At 35.0% G+C, this 21,415-nt stretch overlaps 1 non-coding gene across 1 annotated transcript; it reads right to left on the minus strand.

Annotated features, from left to right (window-relative positions):
• Positions 1 to 4,519: 4,519 nt before the first annotated feature.
• On the minus strand, positions 4,520 to 4,626 carry LOC128282697 (small nucleolar RNA R71). The gene has a single exon (XR_008273051.1). It is a non-coding gene; the product is annotated as a small nucleolar RNA R71 (small nucleolar RNA).
• Between the last annotated feature and the right edge of the window lie 16,789 nt (positions 4,627 to 21,415).

Below are 21,415 nucleotides of genomic sequence, written 5' to 3' on the forward strand. Positions count from 1 at the left end.
GAAGTATTATTATTTCCATTGTAATTACGAGGAGCTGAACATAGGTTTCCTAAATTATAGTATGTTTTCTACGTTTCCGCAACTTAATTTCTAAATGATAAATTTTCTTAAATCAAATGTTTTAAACAAAGTTTTCGTAACTCAAAGGTTTTTTTCAAGTTAATTATGGTTTCTTTTATTTTAAGAAGGGTTTCAATGAAAACACGGTTTTAGCTAAAACACTTCAATGTAACACGCCAGATTCGGCCATAACGTCTGACCCGAGTTTGGGGTGTTACATTTAGTGGTATCAGAGCCCATGTTATAAAACTCGGGCTGTGAAGTGGGCCTTATTACTATTTGGTTTCTTTTTCTGTTTTAAAAATATTTTGGATACACTGTTATGGAAAAAGGGAAATCTTACTGAGCGGCACATCGAGTCTCTGACGTCAAACCAAGTAAGTACTTTTATTTAAGTTTGTTTAAATTGTTATACAGTAGATAGTTCGAGGGCTACTTTAAATTATTCTATTAGAGTGGAACTGAAGCCCGTAGGATCCTGAAACTGTAGAGGATCTTCAAAAACAATATTCTCCCTAAATACTTTCATAAAACATTAGGTTAAATATTGAAAATAACTAAAACTTCATAAAATTTCTAATCCAAATAATACGTGAGACAACGATGAGTGCTAAAAGAGGTGCTAGAGGCCATGGCCAAAGCCGCAGAAGTGTTAGGGCTGAATCGTCGGCATCAGGCCATATGTCCGATGTTAGAGTAGAAGAGGCTTCGGCCTCACCTGTGGCTAGGAATGGACCATATGATCGGGCCATGGGAGAAGATGCATTGTCGCAGGCAATGTTGAGGATTTTGAAAAGGGTCGCTGGGCCCAATAATAGCACTGGAAATTGTGGGTCCATTCCAGAGTGACTGCGATCGAACGGGGTGGAGATCTTTAAGGGCATGGCTAGTGTGGCTCCTTACATGGTTGAATATTGGTTAAAGGCCACGAAAAGGATAATGGAGGATTTAGACTACACACCGGAACAAAAGCTGAAAGGAGATGTGTCACTACTAAGGGAAGAAGCCTACCAGTGGTGTTTAACAGTGAAAGAGGGCACCCAACTGGAGCGGGTCACTTGGGAATTCTTCAAAACTACTTTCCAAGGGATGTATGTGGGTGCAAGCTATACGGATGCTAGAAGGAAGGAGTTCCTGAACCTGACCCAAGGAAACAAATTGGTGGCGGAGTTCCTACGCCTTAGTAGGTATGCAAGAGTAATAGTGGCAACGGAGTATGAGCGTTGCGTTAGGTTTGAGGATGGACTTAGAGATAGCCTCAGGGTACTGATAGCTCTACAAAGGGAGTGAGTTTTCTCGGAGTTGGTGGAAAAGGCAAAGATAGCAGAGGAGGTTAAGCGCACTGAGCACTTAAATCGAGAAAAAAAAAGGGTAGAAATAATAGGGAGGCTGAGACTCCGGGTGTTGGACAGAGGCCTAGGGTTAAGGCCAGAAATAATGGGCCAGTTAGAGTAGGGCCCCCTGCTGCTAATCCAGGGGTGCCACCTTGTGCTGATTGCGGGAGAAGCCATAGAGGGGAGTGTTAGAAGAGGACGGGATCTTGTTTTGCTTGTGGGTCTATGGAGCATAGGATCAAGGATTGCCCTCAAATGCTGGGTCGAAAGCCAGTAGTGGGTCAAGGTGGTACTCAGCCACCGAGGGGTGGTCAACTACCGTTGAGAGGCCGTGATCAGGCTAGGGGTGGAAACAGTTTGGGTCGTGGAGCACCAAGCAGAGGTGCTGGTCATGCTGAGGCGAGGTAGCCAGCTTTGGTCTATGCAGCACATCGTCAAGAAGATGGAGACGCTCCAGAGGTGAATAATGGTACGTACTTACCATAGTGTGCTCTTTATTTAGTTTGGAATTAGAGTGCGTAATGGGAGCGTGGTGTGGTAGTCTGTGTTATGCAGCTATACTGATAGTTGGAAATTTCGAGGATGAAATTTCTTTTAAGGGGTTGAGTTGTAACGCCCTAAATTTTAGGCCTAGATGAATTGAGCTTTGGGCTATGGGTCTCATAAAATTTTTAAGTAAGAAAAGAAATGACAAATGACATGTTGGCTTTAAGGGTTTAAGGAATTTGAAGTGTCTAGGTATACTGGAGAAGTTTTGGGTTCAAGTTTTGTGGCGGAGGAATTTAAATTTAATTATTAAAAGAATCAGGGTTGGCAAGTAGGTGGGCTTTTAAATAAAAATAGGGGAAAATAGCATCAAAAAGCCTTGTGGAGGAGTGGCTAAGTGACGCCACTTAGAGAGTAGGGAGGTGGCGTTAGTAGCTGGCAAGGAGATCCAAGGTTCGAATCCTAGCTTAGTATTTTTAGAAGTTTAATTTTGGCCTTCTAGAAGGATGGAAGTGGCATGAAGATGGACTCCAAGGGAAGTGTTCAGAAGAGAAAATTAAGGAAAAGGTCAAGGAATTATCAGGGAGAAAAATGAGGAGATGTGATAAACCGTAAATTATACATATTTTTACCCCATGTTTAATGCATTTTATGGATGATTTCTCATTAGAATTGGTGAACTCGATGCTCGTAATGCTTTAATTTCATGTTTTATACTTAGGAGAGCATAAGAGAGCGAAAGGAATAAAAAACGGGCCAAAAATGGAGAAAATGGGCCAAAGCACGAAATCAACACGGCCTGGACCCCCTCACACGGGCAGACCACATGGCCGTGTCAATTTAGCAGGCTTGAATACGGCTTGAAATAATCGAACACGGGCATGTCCCTGCCGAGCCCCAGTTGAGTCCAATTCGGAAACGGCTAATTCTGAGGGCTTCTAGGCATTTCAAAGCCTATAAATACACCCTAGAAGAGGAGAAAAGAGAGACACAGAATACGGAGTAAGGAATTACTCCAAGGAAGCTGATTGATTCATCTCAAAAGCCGGATTCATCATCAAGACTGAAGATCTCTCCTTAATTCCCCTTCAAGAGCTTTGGGTTTTCTTTATGTTTTGTATTCTTTATTTTTCTGAGATGTTTTCTTATTTAGTTATGAACTAAATCCCCTAAATACCTAAGGGGAATGAAACCTAAGACGAATCTTGTTATTATTTTCTGAATTGTATGATAAATATTTAACTTGTTCTTAATTATGTGTTCTTAATTCTTGTTTTGATATCTCATGATACTGATTCAAGATAAGTTCTTATTTAGAAGAGGAATAGACCCTGTCTAAAAGTACTTTTATCACAATTAAACAGAGTTGATTGCGCACCTAGACATAGGGTGACAAGATTTTACCGGATTAGGGCGAAACCTAATAAGGGGATCCATAGATCGAGTTAATGCAACCCTAGAGTGTTAATTAAAGAAAAGTCTCGGTTATTCAATCTAGGGATTAAACGTTATTTGTCTTGAATAGGGATAATAACATAACTTAGGGATCTCTACAGAACAAGTTGAATGAATAAATCGTCCGATTTAGAGCCAGAATAACAAGTAAAGTCTAGGTGGATTTTTCCTGAGGTATTGCCTTAAGTCAATTGATTTTTCCCAAAAGTAATTTCCCCAATTCTTTACTCATTGAGTTCTTAGTTTAGATAATTAGTTAATTAAAACAAAATCCCATTATTCTTAGGCTAGATAATAAAAAGACAGTCATTACTAGTACTTTTAGTTCCTTTGGGTTTGACAATCCAGTCTTGCTAAAACTATAATACTGTTCGATAGGTACACTTGCCTACATCGCGATAATAGTTAGTTCAAGAATGAATAATTATAAATATTTAAAACCTATCACGAAATAATGCGATCAAGTTTTTGGCGCCGTTGCCAGGGAACTAAGATATTAGGAACGCTTAATTTTTATTACTTTAGCCATTTATTTTTCTTGCAATTTAATTTAATTTTATTATTATTTATTAACTTACATTTTCCTTCTCTTGGCAGGTTTTTTTATAGTTTATGACTAGAAGAAATTCGTCGGGACCATTCCTTTTCGACGAAGAAATTGATCGTACAGTTCGTAGAAACCAAAGAGAAATAAGGCATAGCTTAAGATACACGGAGAACGAGCAAGAAGACGATACTCAACCCCAACATAAGAGATGGCTGAAAACCAAGGCAATAAGCTACCTCCTGCAATTGCGGCTAATCAAAATTCTGCTCCACGCACTATGTATGATTATGCTAAACCTTCTTTAATAGGAACTGAATCTAGTATAGTTGGACCTGCTATAGCTGCAAATACTTTTGAATTAAAACCTAACACTATTCAGATGATACAACAATTTGTTCAATTTGATGGTTTGCAAGATGAAGATCCCGACTCTCACTTAACAATCTTTCTGGAATTTTGTGATACATTTAAAATCAATGGCGTTTCTAATGATGACATTCGTCTTCGGTTGTTTCTCTTTTCATTGAGGAACAAAGCTAAACAATGGTTGAACTCGTTATCACGAGGGTCAATTACTACTTGGGAACAAATGATCGAAAATTTTTTAATAAAATATTTTTCGCCGGCTAAAATAGCTAAATTACGTAATGATATCTCTTCTTTTGTGCAGATGGATTTAGAAACACTCTACGATCCATGGGAGAGATACAAGGACCTTCTGAGAAGGTGCCCTCACCATGGGTTACCGCTTTGGCTCTAAGTACAAACATTTCACAATGGTCTGAATCCTTCGACTCGGCAAATGGTTGACGCAGCGGCGGGCGAAACCATCAATAATAAAACACCGAAAGATGCCTATGAGTTTATAGAGGAGATGTCACTGAATAACTATCAGTGGCAAGTCATGAGGACAAAGCCAACGAAAACAGTCGGCGTTTATAACGTCAATTCGGTCACCATGCTCTCTAATCAGGTAGAACTCTTAAATAAAAAGATTGATGGTTTTCTTAATTCTTTACAGGTTCACCTAATAGTGCAGTACGAAGCAAGTAGCGGTGGAACAAACCATTCAAAATACCAACCTTTTGGCCACAACATGGATAATGAGCAATTAAACTACATGGGTAATAATCCTCGACCTCAAAACAATCCATATAGTAACACTTATAATACAAGTTGGAGGAACCACCCCAATTTCTCGTAGGGCGATCAAGGAAATCAAAGACCACAACATCCTCCGGGCTACCAACAACCACCCTACCAATAGGAAAAGAAGCCAAATCTTGAAAAGATGCTCTCAAAGTTCATATCAGTGTCAGAAACTCATTTTCAGAACACCGAGACAGCACTTAAGAATCAACAAGCGTCGATCCAAGGACTCAAGACTCAGATAGGCCAACTTTCCAAACTAATCTCCAAACAACCACAAGGCAATTTTCCAAGTAATACCGAACCTAACCCAAAGGAACAACTCAACGCAATTAATATTCAAGATGACGAAGGAGTCATTGGTCCTGAACCAGAATCGAGGCACGAAACTGTGGTAAGCAAAGGTCAAGGTGAAGTAGATTATAATAAAAACAAACCAGTGACTGTCGAATATAAACCTCGTGTTCCATACCCCAATGAAACAAGGAAAGACCGCTCAGATGAACAATTTGGTAAATTCCTTAAACTCTTAAAAAAATTACATATTAACTTATCGTTTATTGAAGCTCTATCGCAGATGCCAAACGCAATGAAATTTTTAAAGGAGCTTTTAGCAAATAAGAGAAAGTTGGACGAGGCGTCTCATGTAGAGTTGAACGCAATTTGCTCAGCCATTCTCCAAAATAAACTACCCAACAAACTAAAAGATCCAGGGAGTTTTACGATTCCTTACTTAATTGGTAGTTTAGACATTAATTATGCATTGGTTGATCTAGGGGCTAGTATCAACGTCATGCCTTATAAAATGTTTAAGCAATTAGGTCTCAGGAAACCCAAATAGACTAGGATGAGCATTCAATTAGCAGATAAAACTATAAGATTCCCTTGGGGTATTATTGAAGATGTGCTAGTTAAAATCGATAAATTTATATTTCCCGTGGACTTCATTGTTCTAGACATAGAAGAGGATAGCAACACTCCCTTAATACTAGGAAGGCCCTTTTTAGCAACTGCTAAAACTATCATTGATGTTGGCACAGGTGAACACACTCCGGGTGGCAGACAAAACAATCACCCTTCAAGCTCGCAATTCTAGCAACACATCAGGAATTGAAGGTGATCATTTAGCCCATTCTACTAAAACTAACAATATGGTGCAACCTACTTTACAGAAAATGAGTTTGAAGGAAGCACACGAGTCATTCTCAGGAAATAGTAGAAAACCTGTTCATGAAGATCGAAGATTACAAATCGAGGAACTCAATGAATGGCAGACACACAAACCAAGAACACCCGACAAATTGAAACTACGCCAAAATGAGCCCGATACCTCTCCAAATCAACTTAAGGTTAGTGATAAGGTCTTATTAAATGCCGCAGATCCTCACATTGTCATTACCACACCTAATGAGGAAATCCCTCTTACGGTACTCAGTATTTTTCCATTCAGTACGGTGGAGGTGAGTCATCCCAAGTTTTGCACATTTAAGGTAAACAACACTCGTTTAAAACCTTATTTTGATGAGATTGATAGCAGGAATGAGGAGAATAAACTCCTCAAACCACCATGATTATTTAAACGGAGAGGTAAGTCGAGCTTAGACTATAAATAAGCGCTTCTCGGGAGGAAACTCAAGCACTAACTGTATTAACTTCTTTCAAAATTTAGTCTTCAATATCTAACTTACTAATGGAGCTCTTTAATACAGGTTTTCCACAGAGACACGGCCAAGCACACGGGTGTGCTTATGGCCGTGTAAAAACAGGGCAAGGATTTCCCCAACACGGGCTACAATAAAACGCCACGGCCGTGGTCGAGCCTACCAAAACAACACGGGCGTGCGACACGCCCGTATGGAAGACACGTGGTTGAAACTGAGAAACTACCACGGGCGAGCGACATGCTCGTGTCTAGCACCCGTGGACCACACTGTCAGAATGACACGGGAGTGCGGAAACCTACACGATTGTCGGAGAGGCAAACCATATCACACACGGCCGTGTAACATGATCATGAATACATACTCCCTATACACACGGGCGTGCGAAAAGGCCGTGTGACGACACCAAAATTCGCGATGACACGGACGGGACACGAACCACACGGGCGTGTGCACCGGCCGTGCCACTTGAAAAATTAGAATAATTATCTTATTTTATTTTCTTTTATTAAGTTTTTAAGATTCACTTGTTTTCCTTTTAAAAACGGCTTACCTTCATAGTCAAGCTTTCCATCCAGAGTTATCTCCAATACTCGATCTCGCCAATCCAAGAATATCATCCATTCTTAATACAGGAAGTTTCACTTCTCTCCCTATCTTCTTTTTATACTCTAATATCTATCTTTGTACATTGAGGGCAATGTACATCTTAAGTGTGGGGGGTATTTATTTCATTATCAGTAAAATACCTGAATAATTACCTTGTTCTCTTGAAAAGCTCTCATATCATATTTAGGATAAATTTTAATTGATTTATGATTTTGATTTATATATCTTGAATTAAAACATAAGTATTTATGCATTGATTGTTTAAACTTTAAGACATTAGAGAATCAAGCATGATGAGTTGATTTTTAAGAATTTAAAATTATAGGTTGTTTCCCCAAGTCTAGGTATTACTTTGAATTGGAATTCACGAGTCTAAACATCAAAAAGCCATAATTTTGTGAGATTTTTAAGTCTTCGGAGCATCTATTAATCCTTTCATGCTCACTTTTATTATTGCTTTGAGTGCGTCAGTATTGAACTGTTATTCTAGAACTTGCTTGATTATGCATGTCGAGACCACGCCATTTGATTTGATATATCAAAATGATTAAGGCACTTAGGATTAACCCACTCATGCCATGAAAATCCTCTCTCCATGATTAACCCCTAGTAAACCCCCTTGAGTCTAACAAGCCATTTCTTGTATTACCCTTAATATTGACCCTTAACCCATTATTGTTGAAATCCACTAAATTAATTTGATCCCTATTTTTGTCGAAATTTGAGTTGAAGAAATTGCTTAGCTATGTCTTGTTTGTAGTAAGTTAGCCTATGTATTTAACTTGTTCTTAAAAAAAAAACTATGTATACATATCTGTAATTTCATATTCTGAGAGAAGCTCTGTTGTACGCAAATGAAGACTAACTCTTTTTCTAGTTAGGTAATTTTTCAATTCAATCTTGATTCTAACCCTTTCTTTCAGCTTGTGACCATACCCCCTAACCAAGCCACACTACAACCCTCTAAAGACCTTTTGATTGATGTATCATCTTAAATTATAGTGGTGGAGATTTGATTTTCATGCAAGCCTATGGTAATGACTTTTCATTATTGACTATTGAGTGCTTCATTTATTGTCCTTAAACACCTCGAGTGATTTGAGTGAATCTTTAGTGAGAATGTGAAACTCTGTGACATTATAAATCAAAGGTAATTACTTAGATGCGGAGAGACACCTATGTTTGCATGATTAAATACTCAACTTGGAATGTTTGAAATGTTTATCTTCTTTTAATTGAATTCTCAATGTATGATTACTTATGGATTATTTTGAGATATTATAGATAAGAATTATAAGTTGAGGAGAATTTATTTTGATTATGAGTTGAGGATTTTGCTTGAGGACAAGCAAATGCTTAAGTGTGGGGGTATTTGATAAACAGTAAATTATACATATTTTTACCCCATGTTTAATGCATTTTATGGATGATTTCTCATTAGAATTGGTGAATTCGATGCTCGTAATGCTTTAATTTCATGTTTTATACTTAGGAGAGCATAGGAGAGCGAAAGGAATGAGAAACAGGCCAAAAACAGAGAAAATGGGCCAAAGCACGAAATCAACATGGCTTGGACCTCCCCATACGAGCAAACCACATGGCCGTGTCAATTTGGCAGGCTCGAACACGGCCTGAAGTAATCGAACACAGGCTATAAATACACCCTAGAAGAGAAGAAAAGAGAGAAACAGAATAAAGAGTAAGGAATTACTCCAAGGAAGTAGATTGATTCATCTCAGAAGCCGGATTCATCATCAAGACTGAAGATCTCTCCTCAACTCCCCTTCAAGAGCTTTGGGTTTTCTTTATATTTTGTATTCTTTATTTTTCTGAGAATTTTTTCTTATTTAGTTATGAACTAAATCCCCTAAATACCTAAGGGGAATTAAACCTAAGACGAATCTTGTTATTATTTTCTGAATTATATGATAAATATTTAAATTGTTCTTAATTATGTGTTCTTAATTCTTGTTTTGATACCCCAGGATACTAATTCAAGATAAGCTCTTATTCAGAGGAGGAATAGACCCTGTCTAAAAGTACATTTATCATTATTAAACGGAGTTGATTGCGCGCCTAGACATAGGGTGACAAGATTTTGCCGGATTAGGGTGAAACCTAATAAGGGGATCCATAGATCGAGTTAATGCAACCCTAGAGTGTTAATTAGAGAAAAGTCTCGATTATTCAATCTAGGGATTAGACATTATTAGTCTTCAATAGGGATAATAACATAACTTAGGGATCTCTACGGAACAAGTTGAATGAATAAATTGTCTGATTCGGAGCCAGAATAACAGGTAAAGTCTAGGTGGATTTTTCCTGAGGTATTGTCTTAAGTCAATCGATTTTTCCCAAAAGCAATTTCCCCAATTCTTTTCTCTATGAGTTCTTAGTTTAGATAATTAGTTAATTAAAACAAAACCCCATTATTCTTAGGCTAGATAATAAAAAGACAGTCATTACTAGTACTTTTAGTTCCTTTGGGTTCGACAATCCAGTCTTGCTAAAACTATACTACTGTACAATAGCTACACTTGCCTACATCGCGATAATAGTTAGTTCAAGAATGAGTAATTATAAATATTTAAAACCTATCACGAAATAACGCGATCAAGATGAGAAGGGAGAAGTGATGGAGCCGAATTGGGATTGGGCATGGAAAAATTCGGCTATAAGGGCTATAAATAAAGGCTAAATATAGGGTTGCCAGGCTACTGCTGAAATTCTTCTTCACCTTGTTGCCAGAAACCCCTGTCTCCAAAAGCCGAAAATCCTTTTCTTTTCAAGATCCAAAAAGCCAAAAATCCTTTTGTTTTTCTTTCTTTTCTTCTTGCCGATTCCTATTCTTCTCTATACAATTTTCTTTGTTTCACTTAGCCGATTTCTTCTTCTACTTTTCTTCTTAATCTGCACCAAATAAACCTTATTCACCATACTAAGTTTGAAAAGCCGAAAAGCTGAATCTCCCAAGGGTCGAATACTCTTTGACCGAATCTATTGGAATTAGTATCGGATCTCGGATCTTAGCTCATTGTCGAATTGCTCCTTAGGTGTTGCGTTTTCGATCTAAGAGTTGATCGTGGTTAGTGAAGGGGCTGTTATACTTATCGCGCAAGGTTTGGGCTAAGGAGATCGCATCACGCTTGTTTACCAGGTGTGTACATACACTGTACACACACTACGAACCGATAAAATCCAAAATGTCGAAATATCGAAAAGTCAAAATGCCAAAATGCCGAAATGCCGAAATATCGAAAAGCTGAAAGTTTGGCTACAGTAGTCTTGCGAGTGCGCAAAAACTCGTAAAGGAGAGACTGATAGGTTGCCTGAGACCCACGGGCGATTTTGTGGACTTGGGTTGTGATTTGGCCATATGGGCCAAAATGGGCCCAATGGGCTGTTAGGCCCATATTTGGCAAAATCTGAATATTGATGCTATGTGATAGGAATTTGTATGTGAGCATGAATATGAATGTGACTGGGCCGAACGGGCCATATAAATGTGAATTGGGCCTAATGGGCCATATACAGGTGATTTGGGCCTAATGGGTTATATGAATACGATTGGGCTTAATGGGCCAGGTACAGATATGTGAATTTGATTAGGCTCTGTAAGGGGTTTTGGGCCTAGTACATGATAACTTCATAAAACTTAATTAATTGAGACCGTGGACAAGTCATAGGGTTAAGGTGTGGCAACGGGTATATGCATGTCTAGGATTGGATCTAGGGAGAGCTTCGTACTTAAGCGGTCTTAATGACCCACCTCCTCTTCTCTGGAATCCTACCTGGTGCATAGTATCCGTTCATCTTAGCTCGCGGGACTTGTTCATGGGCTAAGGAAAGTGAAAACCGTAATTAAGGGAAATTTATCGAAATGCCTCTGAGGGCAAAAATGACCAAAATACCCCTAGGTATTGAATAAAAGTTTTTTGGATGTGACATGCATACATATGATGCTCTGCTTAGGTTGCATATGGGATGGGAACTATGGTAGGGAGGAAGTATATGAGGATCGCAGGGTTGCCTGACAATCGTGGATCCACTAACGGCTTTTGAAGCCCAATATATAAATGAAGGTAGTTCTGCAACCGGCCTACCATTGGTGTGTGGGCTGGGTAGGTCGATATTTATATCCCCACATGGTGTGATGGGGGATGGAGCTGGTGTGTAGCGGATGGATAATTTGAATAGGATTGCATTGCATGTTTGATGTATGATGATATTTGAATGCTTGTTTTCTGTCGAGGGTTGTACACACTGAATTTTCGAAAACTCACCCCCTCTTTTATTTTACTTTTAGGTGATGCTCAGTAGACGGTTCGATGTTTGGAGGGACTCTGGGTGGCCAGCTAGCAAGACAAATTTGGATTTTTTAGAAAAGTTTATAAGTTTTATTTTATTAAGTATGTTTCAGACCAGATTGTAATAAGGTTTTTATTATGCTATTATTACTTGAAGTATTATTATTTCCATTGTAATTACGAGGAGTTGAACATGAGTTTCCTAAATTATAGTATTTTTTTATGTTTCCGCAACTTAATTTTTAAATGATAAGTTTTCTTAAATCAAATGTTTTAAACAAGGCTTACGTAACTGAAAGGTTTTTTTTAAGTTAATTAAAGTTTTTTTATTTTAAGAAGGGTTTCATTGAAAACACGGTTTTCGCTAAAACACTTCAATGTAACATGCCAGGTTCGATCATAACATCTTGGCCAGGTTTGGGGTGTTACATAATCATTGTTGAAATTAGAGATGATCAGTAAGTAGTTAAATATGTGTACGTGATTTTTACTATGAGACTATGGGTTAAACTATATTGATATCATGATAAGAATCATATTTAATTATTTTTTTATGTTGGCCTGCCATGGGATTTACTTGTCTTAGAAGAAGAATTTTGGCACTTCAATACAAGTCATTCTGGCACTTGTTTGCAATTAATTCTAGGCACTTTGATCTGAATCACTCTAGCACTTATGTACATTTCATTCTAGTGTGGAGTGTTAGGGAACATTAGTGCATTTTTGTTCGATGGTACTTAAGTGCATATTGTAGAGTGTTAGAGGAATAATTAGTGTCTATACTTGAGTGCAAGTCCAATTAATAAGGGCTAATATACAAAAATGAAGCTTGATTCATAAAATATATGTGATTTGATCTTATTTGTATATACAAAAGAAATGTTAATTTGAACACCTTGTGGGTGAATTCCTATATACTACTCTGTTATGTGTATATATAATGAAAGCTAGGAAAAGTGATACTTGAAAGATCATATGAATATGTTGATGCAAATACCCTAAGGGTGCATCAAAACTTTGATACATGATTAAATAAATGATGCATTAGTATAATGATTTGAGATTATGAATTACATAATGACAATGAGAAATGACATACGAAAGGCCATTGATAATGCAAGTTTAAATACCTTGAAGATGGATTGATATAATAATACGTAGATATATGATCATTATTGAAGAATTTAGCACTTGGTTTAGTGATATATGATGATGCTAATATTATATGCTTCTTTACTTAATGCTTTTATGTATTGAAATCAAATTGTGTTAGCACCACTAAGTTTCGATGCTCAACATGCGGATATGTCTATTTTCGTTAGCATCCAAAGGAAAACATCTCAACTCACCAAAGCCTTTATAATATTCATTTTGAAATTAATAATTAAATGACATATACCTAAGTCTAGGAGACTATGTGAGTCTTATATGAAGTTTTGAGTATTTGAATGATATGTTCAAATGATGTAAATGATGGTTATGTTTGTGTATATAAATTTCTAGATGATGAGTACATTTTAAGGTGAATTATGTTTTATGTATATGCATGCTTGTAAATGGTTATTCTTGTAGCACATGTATGATCATTATGATTATTATGTTTGGAGGTGTTTTGGTATGTGTTTGTAATGTTTTAAACTTGGTTTTTAAGTCTTTGAAGTCCACTTTATGTAATTGAGATGTTAGGGATCAAAACAATTGAGTTTTGAGGCAATTTTTGGGTCATGGCACAACAATATTGATACCTGGACCTAGTCATATCACAAGTTAAACAAAATGTCAACTTTTGCATTACCAGGGACTTTTATTGGTACCATAATGTCTAACTATGGTCTCTGTATTATTTTGAAACCTTTTGACCTTCTGAGGCTTGTATTTGGTCTCAAACACCTCTAAACACCTAAAAACCAATTTAAATAATTTTAACATGATTTTAAAGTCCTAAAATTTAATTTATCTATTTTCTATGATTTTTATAAAATATTTTAAAAATTCAACTTCCTAACTTAATGAATGAATGAATGAATGACAAATCGTAGTCTGAACTGCTTCGGTAATGAATGTTGTAACGCCATCAAACTAACCTAATTCACCAAGATTGGATCTCAGGTCTTACTAGACGATACAAAACATTTAACAAAATAATATACAATTTCTCATTTATTTTAAATCTGTCATTTGATGTCCAAAAGAAAAACTTAACATTTTAAAATTTTGAAATGAAATATATGTTAAACTTATTACCACTTAAACAACTTATTACCACACATCTGATACAAATCGCTAAAAGTTAGAAATTTATTTAAGATAGACTCAAAAGGAAAATATCAAGACTGCACCACAAATCCTTTGTATGCATAATAGCCCAACCCGCCACCAACTTGGCGTACTCCTGGCTTTGTCCCTCCAGGCGAAGCCTCTTCTCAACAAACTTAAGAAGAAATAATAACCTTGTAAGTATAGAAGTACTTAGTAAGCTCATTAACCATACCTTGATAGGGTCTTCATAATATTTTAAGACTTTCTATGAGCCACTTCTGCTCTATATCATTTACTAAGGCTGATGCCATATGATCTTATAATTCTTGTATACACCAATTATCATATCCCTGTTATACTTAACCTTTCATACTTAATTAATTGGAGGACCCTTCTCATTATTACATGATTCTCTTGCCCCACACTGCTTTTGTAATAGAATATACCCTTAGAACCCATTTCCAACAATCCATAACTTAACTCATGTTCTTCTTACAAACAATCTCTTATTGACATTGTTTTGGGTAAAGACGTACATACGATAGATACTTATACAGTTTTTCATACTACTAGTTTCCACTCAGACCTGTCCTGATTCAATTATGTTCACAAAACCATATTGATAATTCATTGCGAATAACATCCGGATGGACACCATATCATGCAATATTAGAATCTCATAACTCAATTTAGCATTAACTCAGATTCAGAATAAATTTTCAAGAAGATATGATACCCCTTACTTTTCATACTTACAGATCATTATAACAGTAACCCTTCTTGTCATACAAAAAAACATATATTTTCATGGAGAACCCTTAAGACTTTATTCAATTTTTATTCCAGGGCATATCAACACTTACAATCGAGACAGACATTCAAATTCATAGCTTACAAGTATTCCTGACAGTACACGCCGCATTGATTTAGTAGAAAATATTATACCGTCAATCAGATAAAGCACGCCACTAATACGATCCATTCAATATTTGACACAAAGGCATTCCTTTCATATTTCACCAAAAAGGCTTTTCTTTCACATTTCGTCACAAGGGCTTTTCTTTCCCGACGTGTTGATGAAATGGATCTGCCTAAACTTACGTTATGTAAGGTTTTTTCATTATCGTCTTGGGACATGTAGAGAACCCCATTGGATAATCACCATCCTTTAATTTCTTTAAGAAGGCGCCATGGCTATGCACTTTTCCTTCAAAGATTCATGGCAAAGATCGTGTTTTTAGTCCCAACAGAACCTTTTTAGACTCCACTATGATGAATAGACTTAGACTCACTTGACAGACCCTTCATGCATTGACATCATTCAAAACTTGACACTTCAATTCACAATAGTAAGCCCAAACTAACATATATCTCATCCCATATATACCAAACGTATCCATACCACCATTCTTCAACAGCATAGTACTTATCACTTGCTTAAACTTATTAGATTTCATACAAATCATACATGTTAACCACGTCAAACATTCATAAAATAGCATAACCATCATACTACACTTTCCTAGTTTGATTTCATAATTTGATCCATTTCCACAAAAAAACCTCATATGAATTCATGAAAAACTCGACTTAGAGACTCATCTGACAACCAAGGTTAGCAACTTGAACTCCAGATTCAACATCCAATAAGAAACCGCAGCAACCACTGCTAAAACATATAAAAAACTATTACTATTCATTTGTATAACTTTTACCATCATTTGAATCCTAGACAACTTCCATGCAAAGACTTATTTCTTTATCTTATTGTTCACATATAGAAAACAGACTTACTCTTTTAGAAGTCAACATGCAATACTAAAATACTTACCCAAGATAAGAAACAACCCTTCTCATGAACTTAGATCCTTAGTTTTAGCTTAACAAGAAAGATCTATTCTCGTCTCCAAGGCACATAAACCATATCATTTTGAATAGAAGAAAGAAGAAAAACCCTCTTCTCCTCAAACCCAAATAATTATATATAACCCATGTTCTCATAGTGGAACTTGACATGTGTCACAATCTTTCCAATTTGCCTTATAAATGGTTTACAACTGTAGATAAATGTATATGAGAATCCTACATTTTTATATATATTTGGTTAATCCCCTTCTTTTCAATCCTAACCACCTCGTTAGAATGTAACTAGCACCGTAACTAGACAAACTTGGTGCACATGCTTTTGGTGACAACCCAAGATACCCAAAAATCCTCAATACTCTTACTAATCTCCTGTTCTTAACAACCTAACACATACATGCTGAGAATAATTATTTCAATATTCAAATGTCTACCATGCACCTGATATATACGCCAAAAGTATTAATTGGGCAGATAGCATTAAGTCATTCAGATTACTTTTGATTTACTCTCCAAATTCAGAACTCACCAACTGGGTGTTACAAATGTGACATATCGTATTTGGACATATTGTCCGAATCAATCATGGGGTGCCACAACTAGCGTTTGTTTGAATAGTATAGATTAATTGAATGAAAGTATATTCTCTTGTAATTACTAAGAATTGTAATTCCCTAGACATGTTTAGCTGACAGAGTGTGATTACATCGTAATTACCTATGTCATGCTTAGTAGTGCAAATATTAATTACATAGTTACACAATTTATATTTTAAAATATTAATTACTATAAAATTATCAATATGATAAAAATTTCTAAATGAGTAATAAAATTAAAATCAAATCAAACTATCATATATAATATGTTAGTCCAAGAAAGTATATAATACAATTACTACTAAAATAACAAGAATAATAAACATCGTAATACAATTTTATCCAACTGATTTCATCTTTGTTGGGTTATTCTTTCCTTAACATTTAACATATACTTCTTACCATCATCTGTTTGTCTTTGACTGAGTTCATCATCATCTTAATCTAAAATTGAAAAGATTATCAATATTTCATTCCATGTACTCTTCAAAGTATGGATAATCTCAATTTCACCAATGAATAAAGTTAAGAAGTATGCAACATGCTAGTATGGTCCACCTTATTTTTATGTTATACTGAGGTGATGTTAATATGAGAAATGTTTTTTTAGAACAACAAATATCCTCTAACCACATTCCAAAGCTTTGTACATATCAAATTGAAGAGTTTGTGAGTCGTCTCTAGTATCTGTTTTCATTCTCTCAAATGGTATAATAATTTATATTTGCATAACTACCATCTACCACACAATATTTGGACTCACAGCGCAAACAGACTATAGCTTTGATTATAAAAACTTATATAGTTTTGTGCTATAACTTTAGAAAATTTTAGGATTTAAATAATATATTTTTTTAATATAAGCCACAGACATCCTCATCCATTTAGTCTAAGTATAGTCCTATTCGGGCTAGGGGAAGAAGTTATCTTCCACTTCTTTCAACTACTTGTTGGTAATATAACTTTTTTATAACTTTATAAAATACACAAATTATTTTATAATATAATGTTTAAGATTTATAATACAACTTTTAATTTTTTTCATCACCATCCCATACACTCATAAATGTTCTTACTTATAAAATATTTTCATAACTTAAAGTTTGTATAAAAATGATCTCTTAAATTTAAATCATGAATAAGTGTTTGGAAAGTCATAAGATAATTGGATTTGAGAGTAATTATCCACGTAATTACTCTAACTCTCACCCTTTTCTATAAGAATTAGAAAGTTTAATTAAGATGTTCTAATTACATTTAATTCAGTTAGACCTACTAGTTACATTAGTTACCCAAACATGTCATTCTTATATAATTACAACAATTCCATCCAAATCTAATTTTTAAATTTTTTTTAAATACTTCTACATTAATTTAAATGGTTATAAAAGCATAATTTTGCTAGAACTGTAAAATAATATCTGATATAAAACTTAACAAACCACAAACAAGGATCTGTCATGTCAAATCATTAAGAATAAATCAAGAACAAAACTAGGTGCGGAAGCATACTTGAATTCATCTATTTCTTGAAATCTACGAATATTGTAGTTTTGATCTTCCAAATTAGCACATAAGTAATCTAGAGAAGTGACTCTCTCTTTTCTAAAGATGGAATATTAGAGAAGTTATTCTATGTGTAATTTGGGGATCATAACCCTAATATATAACTTTTGCATTTTAACCCTAATTTCTAATCAATCTATCATTAATTAGAAATTACTTACTAGAGTATCTACACATATTTGACCCATACTTTATTTAATAATTAAAGGCCGATAAACCTTAACCAAATTAGATCACTTTTAATTTGGGCTAACATTTTATAATAGTAAATAATAACATGTAATTACCCTTATTATATAACCTTTTAAGCTCAAAACTTTACTATCATAACCAAAAAGATATCCTAAACAATCTCGTCCATTAATTATGTTAACATAGAACAAAGGTGACTTTCGTTACATATATCGTAACTAAATCCATTCCCGATCACGTATATTAACACAAACAGATGACATAGATAAAGTATGGATTTGTATCATGGAAATAACATGCAATATGATCTAAACATGTTTGTTTCCAACCGGTCCTCCTTAAACCTTAGTGAGATTAAACATTACCAAAATCAGAATTTGAATAAACCAAGTAAACTTTATTTTTGCAGAAAATAAACTTAATATTTGTAAACTAAAATAACTGAAAATATGTCTATAACATAAAAGCATTAAAAAGTACAAACTCCCACTAAAACCAAATATCTTCAAATGACATTACACCCATATGAGCAGTGTGATCATGAAAAACCTTGGGAGGTAGTCTCTTATTAAGCGGATCCGCAATCATGTAGTTTGTCTCAATATGCTTTATAGGCACCTAACCACTCTGATCTTTTACTTTAACAATTAGGAAATTAAATTCTACGTGCTTTGACTTTGATGTGCTCCTGTTGTTATTGGAATAAAAGACTATCAATTATTGTCACAATTTGCACCCTAGTGACAAAATTTTGCATCAATATTCCATCAAAATCGAAGTCTGTATACTTGATGATAATTAACTTATCAGGCCTCCGATATGTGAGCATGTAATATTTTTTTCTCTAAAGATATCTCATAATCCTCTTGGATGTTATCCAATGGTCCAAACGAAGGTTGCTTAAATATATTTCTAACATCCCAACAATGTACACAATATTCAAATGTATACAAACCTAACATACATTAGACTCCCCAGTCTTGAAACATAAGGAATCTTATGCATTTCCTTAATCTCAAAATCATTCTTGGGGTATTAATCGAGACTTAACTTGTTATTGACAAGCAGTATGTATTGACATATAAAACCAAATACAGAACCTTACTCCCACTAAACTTGTGGTATATACAATTATCTACCAAATTCATTTCTAAACCAAATGAGATAATCATTTGGTAAAATTTATAATACTATTGATAAGAAGTCTTCTTAAGCCCATAAATAAAGTTAGTTACTTTGTAAATCATTAACTTTCCATCATCAGACACAAATTTTTCTAGTTACACCATATAAATGTATGATCAATGTTACCATTAAGAAACCATTAACTTAACATTCATCTAATGCAGTTTAAGGTAAAAATATTCTACTAAATTCATTATAACCCTTTTTCTAATGGACCTTTTTAATGACATTCGTTCTTGAGGTTGTTGAGTTTATTCTTCTAGAACAATTGCCTCATCTTGAATATGGATTTGTTCAATATTGTCTTACTAAGGTTTTGGATTCACTTCTTGATCAATGATAGGTATGATAACCTGAACATCATCAAAAGTGATAGTAGAAACTGAGTGAGAATCCAATTCCTCCTCAAAAGCAATGTCTTTAACCTTTTTTCTCCCTCTAAACTCAACATCCTTGAAAACAAGTTGCAATTCTCGTCTCAAAAATATTCCTAATTGTGGGATCATAAAACTCATAGCCCCTAGATCACTCAGAATAACCAATAAAGTAGTTTCTTACTATTTTGGAGTCAAATTTCTTTTCATGTGGCCTATAAGGCCTTATTTCAGCTGGGCATCCTCAAATGTGAAAGTACTTTAGACTAGGCTTTCAAAGTATCCAAAGCTCATAAAGTGTTTTTATAACAGCTTTAGTAGGTATTCTATTCAGAATGTAAGTTGATGTCTTCAGAAGCACTGGCCAAATGAGTACTTTCAGACTTATCATGTTTCAACCTTTCTTTCTTTTACACACAATAAGAAATGAGCTCATTTAGAGTTCATTTATCCTATTTTCAGATGTTACTAATTTTAAATTGGTTAAACTGTGCAGGAAGCAATACCAAAACCATAAGAATAAGCAATTCCTCAGAAAGCTCAATCTCAAGTGCTTTAAGTCTTGAGGCAACATGAAACATCTTCATAATGTACTCCCTCATGTTTCTTTGACCCTTATACTTTATAGATATCAAAGAAGTCAAAAATGATGTCATCACACCCTAATCATTTTTAGCCAAATGTTTCTCAGTTTTTAATTTCTAATCAGAGTGTTCACCATAAATTAGAGTATGAAATAATCATAATTTCCTAATTTACATAGAGTTTGCCAAAGTTGCTGCGAAGTGAAAAAGTTGTCGAATTGTGCAAGGTGCGAACCCTAACATTTAATAAACTGCTACCTGCAAACTCTTAATAAGTTACGATACATAAAATAAGAAAGACCCTACAATATAAGTTCACAGAATCTAAACACAAAGGGATCGTTCGCAAGACCTACTCTAATTAAGGAGACTTATTCCGCGAAGATTAGAAACCATGAGTTGTGTAAGTTATGAGCCCTAGAAGTAGTGTTAACAATCTTCCGCATATTTACATGTACGCAATAGTTCTCCTTTTTTTTACATGCTACTACGACATGTGAACCCCTTTACCTGCGAAAGCTAAGTATTGTGAGTTAAAATCTTAGAGCTCGCATGTTCCTTATTCTATTCACATGGTATGATGGTGTGCTGGAGGTTTGTTGGAATTAAAATAGACAGTCACTCCAGTGGCTAATGTAACATTTCGGGTTCGAGTCGGACCGTTTGGGCTAGATTTGGTGTGTTACAAAAAGTATAAGGACTTAGACCATATTTCAACTGGTATAATATAAACAATAATTAATATATAATTATAGTAGTAAAAGATATAGTATTACATGATATTATAATTTTTAATCATTGATGCATATATAAATTATAAATATTTTATATACTATATGGTATGATATAACGTTATATAATATAGTAGGAGGGCTAACTTTCACATGTATGAAAATTATAGGGCCTTAGAGCATATTTCAACCGAATAATAATAAACAATAATATATGGTAATAATTAAAATGTTATTTATTGGAAGTATGGAAAATAACAAGCTTCCAACATTGGAATTTGTTGTCGTAGGAATCATGTTGGGTCTAATACTGGCATTGGTAAGCCTATTAAGAAAGTTTTTTGACGACTGGAGGAGGATTCAAGGAAGAAAAATCCGACTATTGCTATGCATGGTAGGAAAATTCAGGATTTAGAAGTGGCTAAGATCTCCTACAAAACTACACTAATAGGAACAA

This window comes from Gossypium arboreum, chromosome 10, assembly GCF_025698485.1.
Source record: "Gossypium arboreum isolate Shixiya-1 chromosome 10, ASM2569848v2, whole genome shotgun sequence".
NCBI lineage: Eukaryota > Viridiplantae > Streptophyta > Magnoliopsida > Malvales > Malvaceae > Gossypium > Gossypium arboreum.